The following is a 6,390-nucleotide window of genomic DNA, read 5'->3' on the forward strand; positions in this document are numbered from 1 at the left end:
TGTCTTGCTGAGGCCAAAGGAATGTGCAGTTTGCTGTCAGACTTTACACTGGGGTGAGGGAAGGGGCTTTGCAGAGCAAGGTGATGCTGCTGTGACTTAGTGAAAATGCCTCCACAATGGAGGAAAGCTTTGTAGAAAGTTGTAATTTATTTTTTCTTCCCCTCACTTTTAGGATCCTTTGCCTGTGGCCTGCCTATATTAAGTTATTGAAGAACTTAAGAGTAAGAGGTTTTCTCATTTCCACTGTAACACTTGTAGCTTTCGTAGGAGCTTTCTCATATTCCGTGAGATGGATTTAGGGGCAATTTTACTGTTCAGGATGTACAGCGTCTTTTTAGGTTTAACTCAAATGACTTAAGTGTATGTTAAAGGACAGCTTGAGGGTCTTTTGATGGGGAGACAGGAACAAAAGTGGTGGGTGCATCATTACCAGTGACAAAAAACATTTTTATGTGGAGATACCAAAATCACAAGAGATGTCAAACTTGTCATAAGAGCTCTTGTACTGTTAAATACAATGTAATTATTCATATATTGTATGTGTATTTAGAACCATTAACATTTCCTCACTGGGTTATCAGGAAGTTGACAGCTTAAATGGTTTTGGAGGCCTGTTACCACCTCATAGTAATTGCTTAGAAACGACTTCTTGTGTGGGAAGGAGGAGAAGGTGCATTTCAAAACCTCCCACAGGCGTTTCTTCTTTCCTGGAATGGAACCAGAGAGATTTCCCATCTGAGAAGAGTTTCCTGGCTAAATAAAGCAGTAGGTCTGTACTTGCTAGCCTCTGCATGAAGCAGAGAGTTCCCAAAGCTCATAGTGCAGTCCTGGATCCTCTGTCTTGCTGCTCCTGCAGAGGAAAAAACTACAATTCCCATAGTACTTCCACATACTGGTACTCCAGTGACATCAGACATTACATGGCTGAGACTGGTTGTAAGGAAAGAAGACCCAAAATGTAAGCTTGGTGTTTCTTTCACTTCTGTGGCAGGGCTTTTGGCAGTGTAATCTTTGCTTGCTAGGGGAGGATTTCAGTTGCTGCAGAGGTGTTTGAAAGGGTGTGTATCTGAAGAAAACACGAAGTGACTTGTAAGGGCAAGCAATTTGTACTGTTTCTCATAGTGTTGCTGCAGCTTGGAGACTCCTCTGTCTAGGAACAGCTGTGTGGAGTAATTGCTTATTGCCAGTGCTGGTAGTTTGTCACCAGGGGCTGTTTCCTTGCCCACAGCCCGAAACCTGCTTGCTGCTTTTCTGCTGTTTTTGCCCTGCAGCTTCAAGGGGTGGAGGAGAGACGCTACGCACAGCTTGGCAACAGTTTCTGTATGCGTGTAGTAACTGAGGCGTGTAGCGTGTGTCCCATGGCAGCGATGTTAGGGGAGGTAAGCCAGGTGCTGCCACAGCACTGGTTCAGCACATTGCGGGCTACGGGGGCGGGGGGGGGAATCTGCTGCTGCAGAGCTCTGGTGTGTACAACTGTCGTGCTGGAGTGCCTGTGCTGGTGCTGCTGCTTCCCAGGGGCCTGCGTTGATGGGAGGAAGGCTGGCAGGGAACAGCCGGCGGTAACATCTGCGCAGGTTTGGGTTGGTGGAAGCTAATTCTTGCCACGGGGTGAGGTTTACATGGTTTTGTTCCTCTGGAGGGGTGCTAGGTGCATGGAGTCCTGCTGGTGTTTCAGAGAGCTGGGAAATAATTCAGCAAAGAGATTTCTGCAGTGTAATATTTGCGTAGGCTGCTGTAGTTTAAAGTAGGTGTAGTAGTTTATTTGCCTGGTAGTGCCCAGCCTTTCCAGTGCTTGCATATCAAGAGTGCTTGACAAAAACATAGTTTTCCCAACATAAGGCTCTCATGTTGACCACCAGAGTCCTAACAGGAGCAGTGAGGAGAGACTTGCAGAGTGGATGGGAAATTTGGGAATACTTGCCATCACCCTTTGTCAGAAATGCACATCTCAGGCAGGTAATAGATCCCCTCTCATTTCTCCTTAGAAACAGTTTAGATCTGTAGAATGACACTGTGCTGTGTTTGTTCAAGTCTGCAGGTTTGAAGTCATCTGCTTACTACTTGAGTTTCACAAAGTGAGAAGCAGGTCAAGTAAGAAAAGTAGCCTTATATCTAATCTTGGTAGTCATGAAATTAAGATACAAATCTCTATATAATGATATACAGCGAGTAAAAATCCTTGTGTAGCTAATTAAAAAGCAAAGTCTATTTTTTTTTTGCCACATATACCTGTTTGTAACTTCAGCGAGTTTGTTTCTACACATTCAGTAATTGCTGATTTCAGCTTTTTTTTTGTTTGTTTAAAAATATATTTGGGAAGACAGTTTGATTTACTGGAGTATAAACTTTACTAGATAGTCCATCTGTCAAAATGAATCTGGAAAAAATACTTTGGAACTTGGAAGTGTTCAAGGCCAGGTTGGATGGGGCTTGGAGCAACCTGTTCTAGTGAAAGGTGTCCTTCTGTGTGGCAGGGGGTTTGGAACTGGGTGAACTTTAAAGACCCTTCCAGTCCAGACCATTCTGTGATTCTATGATTCTTTGAACTTCAGTTGGAATTTTATATTCCTAAACAAAAAAGTTTATGCTGAGAATATGTTAATACCAATAATCCTGTTTTACAGCGACACACTTAGAAAGGACATCATCTACAGGTCATGCACTTGAGCTGCCTTTGTATAAGTTAACTCTAAAGTGAGCAGAAGTTCAGTTAAAAATCTCTGCACCTGTTTGTTTAATAGTCCCTTGTGTTTCCCTGGGCTACCAGGAAATAATGGGGTGTGACATGTGGTAAGAAACAGAAGTGAAGGTGAATGTATAGAGATCGCTGTCATTAAGATTCCTTATATTTCTGTAGAGCCTGTGGAGCACTTTAATTACGTTATTCAGATACTTAAACGTGCATTTGCTGACTGGATACTTTAAATGTTGTAGGCTGTTCAGTAATAGGTGTCTTACGGTGGCTGTCTCTTATCCTTTAGCAGTCCCAAATTTGAACTTTACAATAATGACATGTTGCAGCTGAGCTGTGCTTGCTGTTTTTAAAGTTTCATGTCAATATTTCATGAAGAGTGGTTTACTGTTTGAACTGGGCATTAGGGTCTTAAGGCTTTCATAAACAAAAATCAGTCTCTGAAGCTCCCAGAGTGAGAGCAGGCAGCTTCAGGCATTTTTAACTTGGAATAGTAGGACTGCGGTGTTGGAAGTACTTGTGTCCTTGGACCACAGTAAGTGTGCTTGTAGATGCACAAAAATTAACATTAAAAACATTGTCGATACCCTTTCTTTAATAGTTTATACAAATTGCAGATCAGGGCTTTGTTTCTAAGCTACTTGCTGGCAAGGTATTCCTTATTGATCAAGAATTGCAGTAAGTGGGGAGGTTACAAATCTGAATTTCTGAAATTACTCACTTTGAAGGCAGAAGGTATGGTAGCTGCATATCCGTTGCCACAGTTCCCAGAGAATAATTCTGTGTGGTGTGGTTTCCCAAGTGCTTAATGTGCTTAATTTCTTGTCATTGACATCCTAAGTTTTCATAGAAATGTTGCAGAAATGTTCTGTATGCTTAGGTTGCATTTTTGTTGTCTCAAGAAGTACCTCACAAAGGTACTGATGATGCTTTGTTGCAGTGGATTTGAGGAGCAACTGGGCATCTCTCCCCCAGCAAACTTACTGCCATGCAGCTTTGTAAAGAAGATAGGCCTAAATATAAAAAACTGAAAGAAGTTCAAAATGAGTGTGTGAAAGAGAAGTGCGAGTCTTTAGACTGAACCACAGTTTTCCCATCTAACCTGATTGTGGAACCTGCAAACCCTCAGGTAATGCAGGTGGATGTTTTTAGGCCTTTCTCATGATCGCCCTACAATATTAAGGTTTTTTTTTCCCTTTTGAGGATTAGATGAACCGTAGCATGTGGAATTGCAAAACCCGGAACTTAGGTACTTGTTCACAATGGCATCAGTGAGTGTACACAGGCACATTGTGTCTCTCTGGAAGTGCAACCTAAATCCTCCTGAAGTTACTACTATGTGTATTACTTCGAAAAGCAGGCATTCAGATAAGTAACGTTCCCATTAACCGCAGAAGAGTAATTCAGAGTCAGGCTTCTGTTTCTGTTCGGTCAGTGGAAGAAGACTGAAAAGTGTATGTGTACATACATGTGCGGGGAAAATGTTATCCCTGTCTTCACCCAGGAACAGGGTATGAGGGGGCAGAAGGCAACAAAATTAGGGTGACTGTAAATGTTTTGAGAAGGATTGATATTTACAAGGTTCGTTTAAAGTTTCTAGTGTTAATTTTAAAAAGTGTTGATGGGAAGATGAGTGAACACTCATGAGAAAAATTAGGAGGATTGTTTTTTTCAGCGTATTGAATGGTTCTGTTGTTGAGGAATCTGCTGTTCCTCCAGTGAGCTTTGAACCATACATCAAATTCAGCGAAATTGGGGGAGAGGTGAGTGGACGTCTCAGCAATAATCACCCTCACAGAGGAGAGACCCACGTCAGTGTCCTTGTGGAGAGAAAGGCTTCTGCATGATTGTATGCGCCCGATGTGACCTACTTACCCTGTCATGTCACAGTGGGCTCTTAGCTGGTTGCCATCAGGATGAGTAGAATCATAGAATTATAGAATAGTTAGGGTTGGAAAGGACCTTAAGATCATCTAGTTCCAACCCCCCCTGCCATATCCAGGGACACCTCACACTAAACCATGTCACCCAAGACTCTGTCCAGCCTGGACTTGGAACATAGCCGGGGATGGAGCATTCACAACTTCCTTGGCCAACCCATTCCAGTGCCTCACCACCCTAACAGGAAAGAATTGCCTCCTTATATCCAGTCTAAACTTCCCCTGTTTAAGTTTTTACCCTTTACCCCTTGTCCTGTCACTACAGTCACTAATGAAGAGCCCTTCCCCAGCATCCTTATAGGCCCCCTTCAGATACTGGAAGGCTGCTATGAGGTCTCCATGCAGCCTTCTCTTCTCCAGGCTGAACAGCCCCAACTTCCTCAGCCTGTCTTCATACAGGAGGTGCTCCAATCCCCTGATCATCCTCGTGGCCCTCCTCTGGACTTGTTCCAACAGTTCCATGTCCTTTTTATGTTGAGGACACCAGAACTGCACACGATACTTCAAGTGAGATCTCATGAGAGCAGAGTAGAGGGGCAGGATCACCTCCTTCGACCTGCTGGTCACACTCCTCTTGATGCAGCCCAGGATATGTTTGGCTTTCTGGGCTGCGAGCACACACTGAAGCCGGTTCACATTCATTTTCTCGTCAGCCAACGCCCCCAAGTCCTTCTCTGCAGGGCTGCTCTGAATCTCTTCTCTGCCCAACCTGTAGCTGTGCCTGGGATTGCTCTGACCCAGGTGTAGGACCTTGCACTTGGCATGGTTAAACCTCATGAGGTTGGCATCAGCCCACCTCACAAGTGTGTCAGGGTCCCTCTGGATGGCATTCTTTCTCTCCAGCATATCAACTGAACCACAGCTGAATGGTGTCATTGACAAACTTGCTGAGGGCGCACTGAATAGGGAAGGATGGGGGAGACCTGGGAAGACTGAGAGGATATGGTGGGGAAAACACTTGTTAACCATGAGCTTGAGGTAGGGGCAAATCTGTAGAAAGCAATTGGTTTTCTCTGTTGAAGAAACAAGTTCTGGTGTTGTGCTATGGTTGGTTGTCCTATTGCTTAGAGTTCTTTCTGAGCAATGACAGAAGAAAATAAAACTATTTACAAATTCAGGACATTCAGGCAAACCATTGCAGTTCAACAAGGCCAGTGCATGGTCTGGTGTCTGGGTTGAGGCAGTCCTAAGCGCAGATAAAGGCTGCAGGAGCCTGGAATGAGAGCAGTCCTGGGAAGGACTTGGGGGATTGGTTGATGAGAAGCTTCCCATGACCTGGCAGTGTGTGCTTCCAGTCGAGAAACCAGCTGTGTCCTTGGCTGCATCACCGGCAACATGACCAGCGAGCGGGTCGAGGGAGGGGATTCTCCCCCTCTGCTCCACTCTGGTGAGACCCCCCCCACTGCAGTCTTGCATCCAGCTCTGGGGCCCCGACATAAGAAAGACCTGGAGCACTTGGAGTGAGTCCAGGGGAGGCCACAAAGATGTTCCGAGAGCTGGAGCACCTCCACTATGGAGACAGGCTGAGAGAGCTGGGCTTGTTCAGCCTGGAGAAGATTCTGGGGACAGTTTAGCTTCCGGTGCCTAAAGGGGCCAACAGGAAACCTGGAGAGGGGCTTTTGACAAGGGCAGGTAGGGACAGGATGAGGGGGAATGGCTTTAAACTGACAGAGGGGAGATTCAGATGAGATCAGAGGAAGATGTTCTTCCCTGTGAGGGTGGTGAAGCCCTGGCAGAGGTTGCCCAGGGACACTGTGG

At 45.1% G+C, this 6,390-nt stretch overlaps 1 protein-coding gene across 1 annotated transcript in view; it reads right to left on the minus strand.

Moving 5' to 3' along the window:
* The window catches only part of LOC134156151 (5-beta-cholestane-3-alpha,7-alpha-diol 12-alpha-hydroxylase), a 540,007-nt gene that overhangs the window by 312,658 nt on the left and 220,959 nt on the right, over positions 1–6,390 (minus strand). The window lies entirely within an intron of this gene.

Source organism: Pezoporus occidentalis, unplaced genomic scaffold (assembly GCF_034315485.1).
Source record: "Pezoporus occidentalis ecotype Australia unplaced genomic scaffold, CSIRO_AGI_Poc_V1 ctg82, whole genome shotgun sequence".
In the NCBI taxonomy this organism is placed as follows: Eukaryota; Metazoa; Chordata; class Aves; order Psittaciformes; family Psittacidae; genus Pezoporus; species Pezoporus occidentalis.